The 17,915-nt window shown below is 38.5% G+C and overlaps 1 protein-coding gene and 1 pseudogene across 3 annotated transcripts in view; one reads left to right on the plus strand and one right to left on the minus strand.

Annotated features, from left to right (window-relative positions):
- Window positions 1-17,915, plus strand: part of PTPRG (protein tyrosine phosphatase receptor type G) — a 671,624-nt gene that overhangs the window by 295,344 nt on the left and 358,365 nt on the right. The window lies entirely within an intron of this gene.
- LOC119237599 (meiotic nuclear division protein 1 homolog) lies at window positions 817-3,913 on the minus strand (annotated as a pseudogene).

Raw genomic sequence — 17,915 nt, forward strand, 5'->3', positions numbered from 1 at the left:
CCCAAAAAAACATTTGTTTATGTAAAGAACTCTCCAAGATTTGATAACTGCTATTTGGATACTAGAAAAGGTAGTTTCCACATAGTTAGATTAACTCCTAGTTGTACTGGTGGAGTACTGGTGGAGTGAGTTCAGTGTCAGATGGTTAGATCTGGTTAGATCATCCACAGAGACAGCAACTCCCCCTAGCTTCACAGACTGATTAGAAAAATGAACAACTCTTCTTATCTAGCACTGGAGGAGAGAAAATTAGTTCACCTGAAAAAGATGCAAAATCAGAAGTGGTTCACTTCACCTGCAGCTGAGAAATAAAAAGATGTGGGTGAGAATTACTAACAGCAACATTGATCATCTGGGATTTATGCTGAGTTCTTAAAAACCATATTTCAGTTATTTTTACTCCCCAACAGGTCTTAGAGGGAAGAACAATCATAAACCCTCCCCTTTATATATAATAAAGTCACCAAAGGCAATTACCTAGTTTATTTTTCTTTTTAAAATAGCTTCCCTGTATCTGGCTAGGCATTGCCTTTTTTTAAAGATTTATTTATTTATGCATACAAGAACTGGGGTACAGGTCAGGGGGTACAGGGGGTGAGAGGATTCACAAAGTGGGGAGAAGAACAGGTGGATCCACTGAAATCCACTGTTGAGTGGAGCAGTGGCGAGACAGGAAAGGTCTGCTGCACCATCTGGGTTAGCTCCTTGGCCTGCTAGGGATCGAACTCTTGCTGCAGAGGCTGCCACTAGCTTCACAGTGCTGTGTTTAACCTCTTGCACCATCAGGGAAACCCTATTCAGTACATTTAATTTGATATTCTTTTTAAAAATGACACATTCACAAGCAGATTAGATCCATTACCAACACTAGATATTTCTTTCAGTCTATGTAGTCAAAGTCTTCCGATATTCCAAAATGTTTTATCCATTTTACTTTCTTCAAATTCAAATTTTCTTTTAGCCCAGGATTTATTGTGAATATGTTATCCGTCCATCAACAGTTTCTTGGGCTACTTCACTTGCTTGAGGGATTTCTTCCACAACTGTGGGTCAGTCTTTCTGTTTTTCTGCTTTTATCTTTAGCTGTTGCCTTTAGTCTGCCAGTGAAGAAAGCTCTTTTGCTAGCATGGTGACTCTTCCATATCATGTTGGCCCATTTTACTTTGTCCATGCTTTCTGCAAGTTTGCAGACTTTTGTTTTTCCTCAGCCAACTGAGATTCCAGAATCTTCAGTTTACATTGCCATGCATGAAGAGTTTTACCAGGGAAAGCCCAAAGATAACTGAGTGTTCCGATTCTCTCAGTCAGCCATCCAGTCATCAACCAGTTCTGTGGGATTTCTATACTGACACAGCACTGATGCCTTTCTCTCTGGGAGCAATCTTCACCATATCTTTTAATTGAAATACATCTTTCATCTCAAAAAAATATCTCATCATGTAGGCTTTCTTTTCCCCTGCATTCAGTCCTTTTTTCCTCCAATACGGCACGCGTGGCAGGTCTTCCCATGTTTTGTAGTAGTATTTAAGTCTTCCTCTTGTTAAACCCAGCACAAGTATCAGGGATTGTCAGCCTCATACATTCTGGGCCCAGCAATTCTTTTGGAGCAGTTCTGTGTATTGTAGGCTGTTTCACGGCATCCCTAGTCTCGTGGGATAACTAGTAGCACCATTCAACTCCAAAGTCATGACAATGAAAATGTCTTGAGGCTATTCTATATGAAGAAGATGGCAGTAAATTGTCGGCAAGTAATTATTTTAACAGGGGTTTGAAACTTCAATGTGCAAAAGTCACTCGATAGCTTGTTCATAACCTATTTCTATTTGAGCATTGCTCTGAATTAGTAGATCTGGGCAGAAACAGGAATCTGCAGAGTGATTGATGGGTGATAGTTCTTGGAACTACTTTTAGAAGTGATGAAACTCGTGTCCTTTCCTACAAACCAGCTATGCTTCCTACTTTGCAACAGAGTGTGCTGCTTTGTGGCAGTGTAAATGCATTTCTCCCTGTCTTTTTAATCTTCCTTAGAACTGCTGGCCCATTTTGCCTATGATTAAGTTTATAGTCCAGCTAATGATTTGCTCCAGGTTTCCCAGCTTGTAAAATCACATGCCATACATCAATTTGTGCAGAATTTTGACCTTATAAACCAAGGAGCAATTATCCTCAGATCCTAAGACAGAGGGACTACCTTTTGACTTTGAAAATATCACCAGCAGGGCATTTTATTCTAGGAAGTCAAGCTTTGTGCTCCTAAGAATCTGTTTATTGGGTTTCTTGGTAGTAGTTTAGGGCAAAGCTTTATTGGGAGTAGAGTCTGAAACAATTGATTAAAATGAAGTTTGGGATTTAGTGGTATGATTTAGCTTTTATGTGGCATTCTCCTCCTGGTGCTACAGGTAAGCGGGAGTTGCTTCTGTAGCTGAGTTCTGCTAGTGTTCAGTTATCAGTATGTTCTAACAAAATCTAAGTTGAGAAGGCACTGTATTGGTTAAGTGTTCCTTAACTTTAAAAAGGATTCCTTTGCTTTTCAAAACACACTACACTTTAAGTCATGATATGTTTTCAGTTAATTTTTACGTAAGGTGTGAAATACAGGTTGATGCTCTCCCCCCGACCCCCATGGATGCTTAGTTACTCTACTACCATCTGTTGAAAAGATTATCCTTTCTCCATTCATCTTCAATCTTAATTAAAAAGAGTTGAACATGTTTGTGCAGGTCTCTTTCTGGGTTCTCTTTTCAGTTCTATTGATTTATGTGTCTGTCTTCCACCAAGGTCACATTGTCTTGATTCAAAATGGTTGTATAGTGAGTGTTAATATCAGGCAGAGTGATTGTTCCCTCTTCATACCTCATCAAGATGCTTTCGTTCTCATAGGACTTGTGGTTTTCTGTAAATGTTTTATAATATGCTTATATCTACAAAAACATTGCTGGGATTTTTATAGGAAATGTATTAACACTAAAAATCAGTTTAGGGGAGAATTGGCATTTTTACTGTGTTGACTCATCCAGTCCAGAGGAGTGTCTCCATTTATTTAGATCTTAGTTGATTCCATTCAACATCACGGGAAGTTTTGGCCTGGAGAACTGGTATGTGTTTTGTTTAGTGTATATGTAAGTGGTATCATTTCCATTTCTGTTTATTCATTGTTGGTGTATAAATATGTGATTTATTTTTGCACGTTGATCTTTTATTCTCTGACCTTGATTGACTTACTAGTTCTAAGAGGTTCTCTTTTATAGATTCCTTGGAAATTTTTATATAGCCATTAATCACCTATAAATTGAAGTAGTGCTATTTCTTTTCTTTTCTTTTTTTTTTTTTTTTTTTTTTTTGCTTGCTTTTTACTTATTTTTCATGTCCTATTCTGGTAACTAGAATTTCCAATTTTATGTTGAACAGACATCCTTATCTTGTTCCCAGTCTTAGGGGAACACATTTAGTCCTTCCTCATTAGGTATGATGTTACCACTAGGCTTTTTGTTTTGTTAAGTGATACTCTGGATCACTTTGAGATTATTCCTCTCCATCTCTTAAGTTCCTGAGAGTTTTGTTTGTTTGTTTGTTTGTTTGTTTTAGATCACGAATGACTATTGGATTTTGTGAATACTTTTTGTATGGCAATTGTAATGACCAGATATTTTTCTTTTTAGCTTATTGATGTGGATTGCACGGCCTACATTTTATTAAATATTCCAGAAAGGGGCACTTGATTGCATCATTTCCCCCTCTATTTCTGTGTCTTCTTGTTCTGACTTTATAATTGTTTCTCTTTTTTATATCTACAAGTCATGCTTCAGATGCCCCAGTCTGTACATGTTGGCTCAGGTACTCTTGGTGGATGCCTCTGAATCATCTGAGTTCGTGTTAAACCTAACTTTTCTGATTTGGCTTTGGGACTAGGCATCGCGTGCCACACTGCATTGTTTCTTCCAGGCAGTGCTCTTCCTCACTGTATAATTGTTCAATGGATTCTGTTGTGTCATTGACCAAAGCTTATGTGACAGGACTCTAAATTAAAAGGGGGTGTCTTCTCTTAATGGTTCACTTGCTGGTGAAGAGATTCAGTATAGGGGACTAGAGAACCAGAAGAATTAAAGGCAAAAAATAAAAACAAAGCAACAGAGTAAATGGTTGTGTTGATTCTGGAGGTAGCTTGATCTAGCTTGAACCCAAGTTCTGAGGTTTAGGAATAGTGTGTTTGTAGGCTGTGTGTTCAACCCCTTATTAGTTTTTTAGGGATAATTCTCTCAGGGTAGATTAAATGAAAGAAAATGTCAGCCCCTGTTTTCAGTGCCTAGGAACGTTACAGTCTCACTGTAGTAAGTAAGTTCTGGTCACGGTGTGTTCGCTGTACATGGAGTAGATCAGCAATTCTATCTAGCAGGAAAGAAGAATGAAACATATAGTAGATGTAGAGTGAATGTGGAAATGGAATTGCTACTACTTTTAGGTAAAAGGAACCTAAGGGAGATTTTTTTTTTTTTAAAAAAAGGCCAAAATGCCTAAAACAGTTGTGCTTGAGAGTGAAAGTGGTAAAACTGTATGAATTGAAAGTGGTGCCTAATGATTTGTCAAAGACTGCTTCTTGAGAGACAGCTGCTGGTTTCTGCTTTGGTGAGGTCTCAGCCTGGTTGCAGAAGTATCATCTGTCTAGTCCTGCCTAGTCCTGCAGGACAGTGGGATGAGCCTCCCAGGAGACCCACTAGTAGTAGGTCCCAAACTGGGCTGCCCTGCAGATGCATAAGGGAGACACCCATTCCATGTATAGATTTTCAGAACCTGTGTCCTGGATTCTAAATCAGTAAATTTGGAGGAGGGTCCAGGAATCTGTGTACATTCTTTGAGACAAAAGATCTCAAGAAAGGGGAATGAGAACCACTGGATAAAGTTACTGTTTGAAGTTTAGCAGTTGTTGTAGCATCAAGTTGTACTATTAATTTTGTGTGCAACTCTAGGAAAATCACTTAACCTTTTTGTACCTTCCTTGATTCAGTCTTTTGAAAGAGGAGGCATAAGGGATAAAAACTCCGACCTACTTTACATGGTTGTTGTTAAGAATTACTTTAAAAAAATAACCAGAAAACACTTTGCAAATTGAAATTGCTCTATAAATGCCTTTTAAAAGAAATGTAATTTTCTAACACAGTTTTAAACACAAATAGTCTTGTTGAGTGCATCAGCTCAATTACAAGTATCAGATGACATGGTATCGTGATGGCCAGAACCCAAAGTTGGAGGCAATCAGGAAGCAACACAAGGTTGTAATGTCTTCTTTTATCTGTATCATCGTTAAAAAATAATGCTGACGCTAACCTCTAAAATCCACATTTTCCCATTTGGTTTGTTTTGTATTTTTTAATAGGCTACCCCCACCTATTTGAGAATTTAATTAGAAAAATAAATGACTTCTACCATTGCTGCTGTGCTGTTCTTCCTCCCTCCCCAAACTCTCAATTAAAGGCTTGCTCCTCTTGTCACAGATGCATCTGTGGATCTGTTAGAAGTCTGTAAATTGATGCACACCTGCAGTGCTGGCAGAGACACTGTTAGTCCCATCCCCTGATGCAAGGTGTGTTCTCCTGTCACTCATCCCTCCCTGCAGGAGTGCTTGGAGCTGCTCCCCTTCAAGTCTACCGCACTGCAGTTTCCACACCACCTTTTCCTCAAGGCTATGATGATTGGAATCCATTTATGCAGAGGTACATGAGTTAGGTTGGAATTTTCAGATTAGAAACTCAAAATATGGTGGCAGGGAAGGTGGGACCCTATAACAGATAGATTACAGGGGAGAAATAATGGGAATTCAAAGTATATTATTTTAGGCACTTATCACCATACTTGCGTTCTACCTTTTTTTTTTTTTTTTTTTTTAAATGTAGGTAGCAGTGTAGAATAGTTGTTCTAGATTAGGACTGGCCAAGTACAAGTCCTGGTCCTTTGTTTCCAAAGGATCTCACCCCACCAACATCTGTTACCTTATCTCTGATCTGGGGATGCTAATAATAATAACAACCCCATAGAGGAGCTGTGAAGGATTATATTGATAGAAACTTCTTAGTTTGGAGTCAGGCACAGACTAAGTGCTGAACATTCTTACCTGCTGATAAAGATATGTACCTTGTAGAATTGAACGCAAACAAGGTGAAAGAAGGTAGACCTCAGAGGCTGGAGTAGTCTGTACTTAAATATTGCTGAATCCAGAAATCAATACATTTATATATTTTGTTTATATATTTTTTAGGTTTTTCTCTTAAATTATATTTTGCCACTGTAAATTATATTTTGCTGCTGTGCTGGTGTACATGTGGTTTATGAAGTGGATTAACTCAGAGTGGTGATGCCATGTGATTTTTTTCAAACAATGGTTTTAATCGGTGAATAAATGCAAAGGTTAAATTGCAAAAAGCTGCCTCCGTTTTTTGGTTTCATCATATGAAAACATATTACATTGTTTCTGTTTTTAATCAGTGAAGTCTATTGATTGCTGAGGACAGGAAAGTCTTATCAGTTGCTTACTCTGGATCATATACATTGAATTGGAAATACGATAAGAAAAGTTTTGAATTTAACCATCTAGCTCCCTTGAAAACTTGAAAATCAGAAGGGAGATGTGTAAGTTACATGCACCATGTATATGCTCCCCAATTGCAACTGGGGACCTCTCAACTATTAGAGAAGTGGTCTCCTTTTGCACCACTCATGGAGAAATAAAAATAAGTGTTAATAGCGTCCTAGAATCTTCAGTCCAGGAATCATAGCACCTTTCACACTGCCTCTGAGATAAGCCAATTTGCCAACTGTTCTCTTAGAGTGAACACCTGCTCCTGAAGTCTGAACCATGCTGCTTTAGAAAAATTCAGGATCTACCTTTTTCTATTTTCTTGTCATTATGTCATTACTAGATATTTCTACCACTAAAAAAGCAAAAGCAGTTTATTTAACAGTAATGACAATTTAAAATCATATTACCTCATTTATGATTGCCTATTTTTAAGCCCTTTCTTACTCAAGGAAGATTTTTATTTTGAATAAATAGCAGCTTGGATGAGAAGTATTGCAATCACTATCAGTTTGAGGGATGGTGACATCTGGGCCTGAGGAAACAAACTTAAACTCATGGAATCTTCGTTTCATCACCTGCATCTTGATACTGCAAAAATTTGGATGTCATCAAATTGATGATTAGTAATACTTTCATTACACCACTGTAAACCTCACCACTTTTATCTACCACTAAGAAAGAAATCGTGCTACCAATTAAACTATGACATACTGCTAAGGGACTTCTAAGAGACCATCAGTTATAAGATTTGTTTTCAGAGAGATAAGGATGTTCCTGGTAAAGTATTACATCATAAGCTTGCATGGACCACAGTAGCTAGTACTTGTGGCGTTTCCCTGGGGGCACAAGGGGTTAAGAAGCAGCACTATGAAGCTGTCTGCAACCACTACAGTACCAGTTCAATCACCATCCAGGGAGGTGACCCACATGGTGCTGCAGACCTCTCCTATCTCACCTGCTTCTCCCCTCAGCAGTGTATTTCAGTGGATCTGCCTGTTCAGCTCCCCACTCGGTCTCTGGTGAATCCTCCCACCCCCTGGCCTCCCACATCTCTGGCCTGCACCCCAGCTCTTGTATGCATAAATAAATCTATCTTTAAAAAAAAAAATAGCTAGTACTTGTAAAGTGAGAGCCTTGTATCAAGACATTGTGAGTGCTCAGTAATCATTAACTTTCCTCTCTTACCCTCTCTCCCAGTGTTTTTTTTTTTTCCCTAATCATTTGGTAAATCTTTCTGAGCATATAATACTTGCCCAGCATTGTTTTTGGTATCTATGAGCAAAACAGACCGACCTCCCCTATTTCTGGTGGAGCTTGCACTTCATGCTGTAAGTATAATAAAGGACCCACCACTTCAGTAACCAGCAGCTGCCCCTGAACTCAGCTGTTTCCCACCAGAAAGAAATGCTTCTTTTGGCCATGTCATTGAACTTGAATATATATGTCAGTAGCATATACATACATAAAATCTTCCAAACTGCTTAATTTCATAAACTTCCATCATTTATTTTCTGTGTACTCTGTTCTTCCTAGGTCAATGGCTTATCTCAGCTCTCTCCAACAAACCATGCCACGCCCCTCCCCACCTCTCTGTTCCCACCATCTGCTATTTCCTGCCCTGACCCATGAACATGTGGTTCCCCTGACAATCCCAGAAACTGCTTTCCGGATGACTTTCCTAGGGCTTCCATCTGCATATAATTTATCTCCTTGGGCCTGCCCTGTGATTCTCCTTTGCATTTGCCTTCCCTTGGTCCTCTCTGAATGCACTGCTAGAGTGGAGATAGGCTTTTTAAGGAAACTTAGTGAACAATAGTTACAGACCAAAGAATCATATTTTCACTAATGCATATCAGGGAGTCAAAGTGAACTAAGCATATGCATATTCTGTATTTTATGTCCGAGCCTGCTGGTTGGGTCATATGGCTGTCCTGCTCTAGTTCAATTATTTTTATATTTTACTAACAGGAAACCTGTTATGAAGATCTGAGAGCTCTCCCCACTCCTCTCCTTTTTTATGTGTATCTGTTCTATCTCCTCATATATCTGAACGGACTTTAACTTGTCAGCCAGAAAGATGGATGTCATTCAGGTATTGGCAGGAAGAGATGCTTCTGTAAATAGTCTCTTTCACATCTGGGTGTTCGGTTTCTGGGGCTGAGGGAATCTGATGAGCCTTGGATATTTTCCCCCAGCCTGTGCAGCTCTATGCCTTTGGTGTACCCCACCTTGTTCTTCTGCATTTCCACACCAAGTGCAGCTGTGGAGCTTGTCAGTACCCCCACTTGAAACCCGGCCCTGCTGTGACTGTGTATTTCCATCCAGAAGGAACTGGGTTTTTTTCTCAGGACCCAAGAGTCTGTGAAAGTTTCATGAAAAGGAAAAGAATTGTGCCAGAGAGTGCAAATACCCTGTTTTCTTCCTCTGAAGCAGGGCCAGTGGTTTCTGCTACTGCGTTTTTTATGTCATTTTTGACAGACCTTCTCCCTACAGACCCCCAGAAATGTGGGTAGTGCTGATCCAGTCTCCTGGATTCATCAAGTGTTCCTGTGATACAGTATTTTACTGTTTGAAGCGTGACTATAGACTGTAGCTGCTTTTATAGATTTGAGAACCTTCCTATTAGATGCCCACAGGCCTCCGGTTCCTATCTAACTATTTTGTGGTCAACTTCCTCTCTCTTACATGATCCTAAGTAAAATGTTGGGGTTTTTCACTGCATTTAAATTGTTACTCAGAGTTGAATGTAGTCTTTAAAAAAAGTTAGCCCCTAGGTGGTTTAAAAAAGAATAAATTCAGTCTGTAAAAGGCATGGAAGACATATATATGAGTAATGTTGTCATTTAAGATTTCACATATTTTTTTCTTCCCCAGTTGACAAAAATCAACCTAGTAATTTTAAACTGGGTTTTTATCCCAGGAAAATAAATTGTTAAATATTCCCAACATATAAACTGATCTTTCATTTTAACCAGGAAGACTTTCTTTTTGATGCTCGAGCAAAGTAGTAAATGGGAAGAAAACTGTGCATTTGGTTCCTACTATCTGTTTTCTTGCACTCTGATGAAGGAGTGGCTTCTTTTATTTTCAGCACATGGGACCTCAAAGAAGTTGCATTTTTTTTAAAGGAACAAACCCCTCCCTGAAAACCATATGCAGTAATTAGAAGGCTATTCTGGTCATCTGGCTACACTGACCCATGTAGTTTATATTATACTCACAGGTAAGGTATTCCACCAGAGCTTGGGGTCTCCAAGATTCATTTCTGCTCCCTTAAATGGTTCTTGTCACTCACATTCCTACAGTAACATTAGAATCTGCAGCCTCAGGCTATATTTAGTGAGTGGGAAGTACTTTCAGGATCAGTCTTTCTTTCTTTTAACACTGTTCATCTAATCCTCAGAACTTTCCTCCTGCCAGACTTGTTTCCGGAAATGAACTTCATCTTTTCAATATGGAGGCATTTTTTAAACAATTGCTTGGCATAGTTTTCTAATTCATCCATTTCCTTGTTAAATACTTGATACAACCTCCCCACCAGACTCAAATGGCCTTAAATTCATTTCTCAGAATGTTCTTTGAGTTGTTCCTTAAATTTGAAGATCTGCACCTCCAAGGAGAGCTTCTGAAATTTAGCCAAGCAGGTTCCTCTGTTTGCCAACCTTTGTTGATTTTCATTCTTGCTATGGTGGGCTAAGCAGAGGTAATACTCACAATCTTTCGACTAAGTCAAAAATGAAAAGACAAGCACCAAGTGCTACTTTGGAAGAAATACAGCATATTTTATATTTTAACACTCGCTTCACATTCATTGCGTTTTTAGGAAGAAAGTCCTTTGTGTATTGAAGGAAATAAACTCTTTTGAAAGAATCATGTAAATATTAATTTTATCTTTTCTGTGCTTGAAGGAACCATGAGGACATTTAGTTATTATATTTTTAATATTTTCATTCAGCTCCAAAATTGCATGGGTTGGAGGGATTCTTAGAGTTGGAGGGATTCTTTTGTTTCCAAACATGAAGCCATATTTGAAGAAAATATATTAAGACCTGGGATTAAAAAATTATGGGATTGTATTTATTTTTAAAGATATTTATTTATGCATACAAGAACTGGGGTGCAGGCCAGAGGTGTGGGGGGTGAGGGGATTCACCAGAGACAGAGTGGGGAGCAGAACAGGCAGATCTACTGAAATACACTGCTGAGGGGAGCAGCAGGCAAGGCAGGAGAGGTCTGCTGCACCATGTGGGTTGCTCCCTGACCAGCCTGGGGATGGAACTCATGCTGCAGTGGCTGGCAATAGCTTGATAGTGCTGTCTTTAACCCCTGCACCACAAGGGAGGCCTGGGATTGTATTTATTTTGTAGAAAAGTAACATACATGAGTTTGGTTTTTAAAGTTCTGACTACTGTTGCTCTGAGGTCTAAAACGTTAAGCGTCCCAAATATTTCTTGGGGAAAGGGTTCTATTTTTCTTTCTTAATATAAAACAATTAATTGAACCTTTACGTGAAGATATAGCACTTTCAATTGGAGAAGTTAAAACACACAATTTGAAATCATCAAACATTTTCTTGGTAAGTTGTTTTGAGGATAACATTTTCTGTCACAGTCTGCTAGCAGTCCTTCCTCCTTCCCATTCCGCCTCTGCTTTTTTACATTAATCGTGTTTCATAATAAATATTTACTATAGAATATGCCTGGTTTGGACTGTTACTAAGAAAACTTAAGGGTGTCTCAAATCAAAGTCTAATTTTAAATCCAGCCATTGGAGACTTAATTCTGGGTCTGCAGGCACTTCATCTATCTCCAGGCTCATGGAAGACATCACTAATCGATCCAACTGTCTTCCTAAATGAGCCCAGATGTGCTCTCTTGATTCTTTTCAGCATTACTCAACAAAGATGTCCTCATCTTTGAACAAGAATATCCTGTTGAGTCCCCACGCTGAAGAGAGGTGCAGAAAAACTCTTTAAGAGTTTAGAGTTCTGATAAGCAAGGTTGCTACAACCACAGGCAAAGTGCAGGTAATAGCTCCTGTGATTAAGGAGACACAGATGATCACAGTTTACCCAGGAAAATCCTGAATTTCTCTCATTTTATCTGAAACCACACTGTCAGTGGAAATTCTTTTTCAATTATGGTAAAGCTGAAGAACTGATTTTCTTTTTAAGTTTGAATCAGACCCCAAGGTATAGGATTGAATCAATGTTTAAAGCATATATATATATATATATATATATATGTTGGGAGGTCACTGGCTGCATTTTGTCCAGTTCTATACATAAACTGTGGAGGACATTGTTAGAATTTTGAGGACTTTAGATCTACAGTTCAATCTTGCATAATTTAGTAAGTGGGCACAGTAAAAATCCCTGAAACCTTCTGCTTCTGTGTTTCTTCTTTGTAGGAATTGAGGGCAGATAGAAAGATAGCAAACATTAATTAATTCGATTTTATGTGCTTAAGAAGACATAATGAGAATCTGTTGGTGTAGCCGAAGTTACCACCAATCTACATGAAAATGAATAATACGGACTTTAAAAGAAAGAGCATTAATTAGAAATAGCAGATTTAAATCATTTCAGGGACTTCTGCTGACACCTAGGGTCTCAAGTCCCTGAATTTGTTAGGTGTTACATGGGATCTGAGGTGGTGAAGGGGTATGAGACACTGCCCAGCCATTCTGCACAACTTTCTGGTTTTCTTTTCATTGGCTTGTCCTTTCCCCAAATATTGCCATCTTTTCTCAGAATGACTCAAAAGATTTTTGTGTTTGCAAAGCGTAGAAATGAAATAGGTCTTCCCACCTTTGATAGCCAGGCACTTTTAATAACAAGGCTATTGTTGGCTTCATTCCTTGGCCAATTTTGTGAGCACTTTGGAACACATATATTCAATGGCAGCTCTTCAGTAGGAAATTCAAAGATGAGTTACTAAGAATTCCAGATTTTGTGTTATAAGAGGTCAAGTAAATGATGCAAGTTACATTTGGATGATAAAGGAGCTGTTCTTCTCTCAGGCTAAGCTTGCCCTTTCCAGCTAACTAATACGAATCTCTGTCAACTCAAGTTTTTAAATCTTTTGAACTGTGCAGTTAAAATCTGAAAGGTAGCAAAATCACTTAATAAAAACCAGTAAAAATGATGAAATTTGTTTGAAAAATGTAATTGTTCATCTACTGTAATGATGTTGGTATATGAAAAAATAGTAACATTGTTGCCCTATTTTAAGATTTTAATGACTGATAAACATTAAGGTTCATGTCAAAATCATTTAGAAATTTTATTTAAAAAATTTGAACATAAAACTCAGAGGGGTATCATGCATTTCAAGGTATAATATCATCCTTGCTTTGTGAAGAATCCCTTCATGTTTTATTCTTCATTATTTTTTTCTTCTTTCTGATTCTGTTTCCCCCTCCCCCAAAAGATCCTCACCTATATCATTTTAAATTCATCTTGTTATTTTGTGCTGCAGAACTCATCCTATTATTGTGCTTTTTTATTCAGTACCATCTTTGAAAATCTGTCCACATTTTATGTGTATGTCCTTCAGTGTTTTTGATTGCTTGTAGTCCCTAAGCATCAATTTATCCCACCTCCCTACCCATTTCCACAGGGAAGGATACAGTAGTTGTTGTCCAATGCTTTCATTGTCTTCCAGTACTTGGATTCATAGTGCTGTGTGTCAGCCAACATAAGGTGTTTGTGTGTCAGCCAACAGGCCATCTCTCCATCCATCCATCCATCCATCCATCCATCCATCCATCCATCCATCCATCCATCCATCCCAGGATTTCTTGAGTTTCAGAAATTCACTGTTTGGTTGTTAATGAATTTAACCAAAATCCACTCTATAACTTGCTAAAATGACTGCACTATTCATTGTTTGTATATAGGAATCATATGAGCTTACCTGTGTTTCGCATTGCCTGATATTCTAGTCTTTGCCCATCCAATGGATTTAAAATGGTAGCTCACTCTTTTAATTTTGCCTTTCTCTTGTTGCTAGAGAGGTTTAACACTGTTTTGTTTTGTATCTTGAACAATTAGATTTTTCTACCACAGAAATTACCTATTCAAATCTATTTCTATTTTTAAAATTGTGCTGCTTTTCTTTTTCTTGTGGTAGTTACTTTGTTTTCCTAACTGTACTTAGAAGTTTAGCATAAGGCATTCTTGAAACACTTGGAGACAAAGCGCCTGCCATTTCGTTTTGTCTTTTTAACAACCCACGCTCTTTTTTTTTTTTTATTTTTTTTTATTTATACAAGCACTGGGTACAGTCAGAAGCGTGGGAGGGTGAGAGAATTCACCAGAGCCAGAGCCAGGAACAGAATAGGCAGACTGACGAAATGCACTGCTGAGGGGAGCAGTGGGCGCGGCAGGAGAGGTCTGCGTGCCATGTGGGACCCTCGCCCAGGGGCCGGGGATTGAACGGGGATCGAACCAACGCTGCAGAGGCTGCGGGCAGCTTCTCAGCCTGGCGCTCAACTGCTGCGCCACCAGGGGAGGCCCAACAACCCACACTCTTGCTTGTCTCTGCAGTTGTCCTCCACCTGTTTTCCCCACAAGGCCCTTGCCACTCTGCAATGCAGCCAGACAAACCTGAGCTTATCCTGTCAGGTCACTGCTTTGCTTTAACCCCCCAGTGACTTCCTTTGGCTTTTAGGAGAAAGGGCTGATTTTTGCTGGGTCTTAAGACCCTTCTAGGACTTAATACTCCTCTCTGGTTATCCCCTGTGCTCTGTGTTTCAGCCACAGATTTCTTATCTTTCGAGGACCTTCCTTGGGGCATTCTTTTCCCTATGCTCCTAAAGTCTTCCCTTCACCTGGATAAAGTACTGTACTATTCTTCAAGATTTTGCTAGTGTCTTCAAGAAAACTCTCCCTGATCTTCTCACAAGATTAAGATTCTCTGTTCCCCTAAGGCAATATCCACTTCTTTGAAACTATTTTCTATAGTTAGAATTTTTTAAGGACAAAAGGTTGGCAGCAGAGACATTTCCCTTGGGAATTTAATGGGGTCAGTACCTGGGTCTTTGTTCTCTCTACTGTAGCCCAAGCAAGTACTGTAGCTTAGTACTTGAGACCTAGATAAACAATATTTGTTGATAGGTAAAGGCGTCTGCATATTAACTACTAAATATATGGCTGTGATTTTTTTTTTCTTTTTTTGTGGTACCCTTGCCGGCGGCCAGGGGAACGAACCGGCGCTGCAGAGGCCGCGGGCAGCCTCACAGCCCAGGGCTCAACCGCTGTGCCACCAGGGGAGGCCCTATGGCTGTGACTTTGAGTATCATTTTTACTAAACATTTAGATTGATTAGTCCATTTGGAATTACTATTGATTCTGCTTTTTACATTTACTATATAGCTACATTTAATTGTATTTTCTTGTTGGTCGAGTAAATATACTTAAATATATTTCTCTATCTTACCGTTGTCTACAGGTTTTTTTTTAAACTGTGTATGTTATTAGCTTAAATATCATCATTATACACTTTGCTGCCATGTCATGGTTTATATGATTCTTCCCCTATTTTGAAGCATTAAGCTGTTTTCAGTTTCATTACATTATAATGAAATATTTCTTGATATAAATTAATTTCTTTTTTTTCCCTGGGTTATTTCTTTGGAATTACTGCTTTTGAACAGCTCTTATTAAAGATGACTAGATCATTTAGAAAAATTGAAGTTGTTTCATTACGAGGCAGTCTGTACCTGTTTATCTAGCGCAGCACCAAAGTTGAGTTTTATAATTTCATTGTATTTTAATAGCTCTGAAGTGTAACTTTAAAGTTGTTTCAATTTGTTTTTCTTTCTCTGCTGGTAAATCTGCATTTTTCTTTCAGGAAGATTTTCTCCCTGGGTTTCCTCTTTTTAAATTGTCAGTGCATATCCTTTGATGTCCTCCTAACACAGGCAAGTCTTTTCTTTTTGTATGTGGCATGAGGAGCAAATAGTCTGGATCTTATCTTCCTGCTTTCTGGTTCTGTGGAGTATTTTTTTGAGCCTTGTAACAAGATCCTTCGATGCCATTGGAATATATGCAACAAAATAGTATGAAAATTCTCCTTATTTATAAATAATTCACATTTGAATGCACTTATGGTCTCTTAAAACTGCGAAAACCAAACCAAAGCAGTGACACATCTCTTTATTTGAGTGAGAAATATTCCACTGGAAAGAGAGGAATTCGTCTAGCAGAGTGTATTTGCTTGGTTCTCTTTTACATTTAAAAATTATTTGTGGGTTTGCATTCTATAGTATCTCAGCATCATTTAGAATTAGGCTTTGCTTACTGAACCCAAACTGCAAAACTTCACTTAAGCGCTATTCAATTACCCTTTAATGTACCCAAAAAATGCAAAGAAAAAAAAAAAATCCATCGGAATTTGTCATTATGATTGATTCTTGTACACAGAAGACTGGCAGTTTTTCCAAAACTTTCATGGCTGTTTTTTGATCTTTTGCCTTTTTGTTTGATATACTTGAATAATCTGCATAGTTTTGATATTTAATTCCCCTTATTCTTGTCAATTGGGAGTAGGTTTGGGAGGGTTGGCATTTCTTTATTCTCCATGCAGTTAGGAGTTTCTTCTAAAGCATTTAAATTATGCAGATGCTAGAGTTATTTTGAGTGGTTTGATACAAGGGTATTTTGGTTTACTAGGAGGAAAAGGAATGCATGGATTTGCAGCAAGTCATAACTTGATGTTTAGGTTTTAAGTTATTTTTTAGACTATTTAAAAATCTCTTCCAATTTCTTTTCTCCTTATTGGGTTTTCTCATGCTGAAAATGACATGAACATTTGCATGTGAAGGGCAGCAATGGACAGTTGGGTAAGAAGGTATAAGATCCCTGGCCACTGGTGATGGGACTGTGTTCCAGTGCCCCGGACCCTTCTTCCAATTCACGCAAATGCAGCGTGGGAGCTGGGCGCCATCCACAGATGTGTGACTTCAGTCTTGGCTCCGAGTTTGCTAGGTCTCCTCTCTCTATTTATAGAGTTTCCTTTCCTTTGTCTTTTTATAATCTTGTGTTTATGATCTTCAGGAAGGTATAGCCAGTGTTCTGGGCCTTTTTGTCTATTCCTAGCATAGTCCTTAAAAAGTCAGCATGTTGGCTGGTTCTGTGTTTCCCTGTTCATTTGAGCTCAAATGAGTGTAGTCCATTATGTTACTAACTTCCGAGGGAATACTCTCTAGCTTTTAGTACTTTAGGCTGCTTTCTTCTCACCAATGGGAATGTCTGGTTTTTCAGAGCTATGCAAACTGAGAGTCATGGTCTTAGAGAAAAGCCAAGCTCTCAGAGATAAGCCAGGTTTACAAAAGAGTTTTCTTTTGTGTTTGTGCTAAAACTAAAGAGCTGCCCCTCCCGCATTTTTTTCAACAGGACTGTATTTCACAATGGCATCACAAAGGCTCTGGTTTATTTCTCCTCTGAATAAAATCCTTGCCCTTCTTCTCAGCTCCTCACTGCCTGTATTGAATGTAATAGAACTAGAGAAAGGTAGCTCTGTTATTGACATCATAATCAGAAATCAGATAGAGGTGCAGATAGAGATTCTCTGATTTCTGGCTTTTTGACTCCTTTCACCCACTTTTCCTGCATTAGAAAGGGTTAATTTTAGTTGACACAGCATTTCTTTGTGATTCAGTACTGGTTGCTGGCATAAAACATGCAATTCATTGATGTTTTAGGTGGTGGGACTTTAACTTTAAGACCCAGTTGAAGTCAGTGCTCTGGGAGCTGCTAGATTTTCTGCTCCCTGCACAGTGTTAGAGAAATGTGCTGGGGACTCAGCCCTATTTGGCAGCAGCTTGCCATCTGGTAGTCATCATTGTCTGAAGACAGTAGTGTAGGAGGGGGATATTTGCCCACCCCCTTGTTTTCCTGTTCCAAGTTTAAGCATCTGAAAGTATTCTTCATATGTAAGTCAGAACATTCTTTGTCTTTATGAATAAAGATGTTGTTCTGAAATGACATTAGTTTTTCTTTTTTAGAATGAAATATTTGCCTGGTTTCTTGAGTTCCACTTTCTTCCTGACACATTACCAAGGAAGTCAAAGGTTGTTTCTATGGAGAAGAAATGATGACCTCTATAAGTAAAAAGAGAAGGAATTGAAAGGATATACATGAACCTTATAGTTACCTTGTCCCTAAAGGGGACAGGGGAAGGTGCAGGGAAGATGATACTGTCTTTAATTAGGAACACATTTTGTTTCACTAAATATTCCTGTATTGTTTCACTCTTTGAAAATGAGCATCTATTCTTACAAAATAATACTTAAGTGAACAGAATTTTCAAAATCATTGTAAGATAGCTTCAGCAGTAAT

Source organism: Talpa occidentalis, unplaced genomic scaffold (assembly GCF_014898055.3).
Source record: "Talpa occidentalis isolate TD23 unplaced genomic scaffold, MPIMG_talOcc4v2.1 talOcc4.10, whole genome shotgun sequence".
NCBI classification, from domain to species: domain Eukaryota; kingdom Metazoa; phylum Chordata; class Mammalia; order Eulipotyphla; family Talpidae; genus Talpa; species Talpa occidentalis.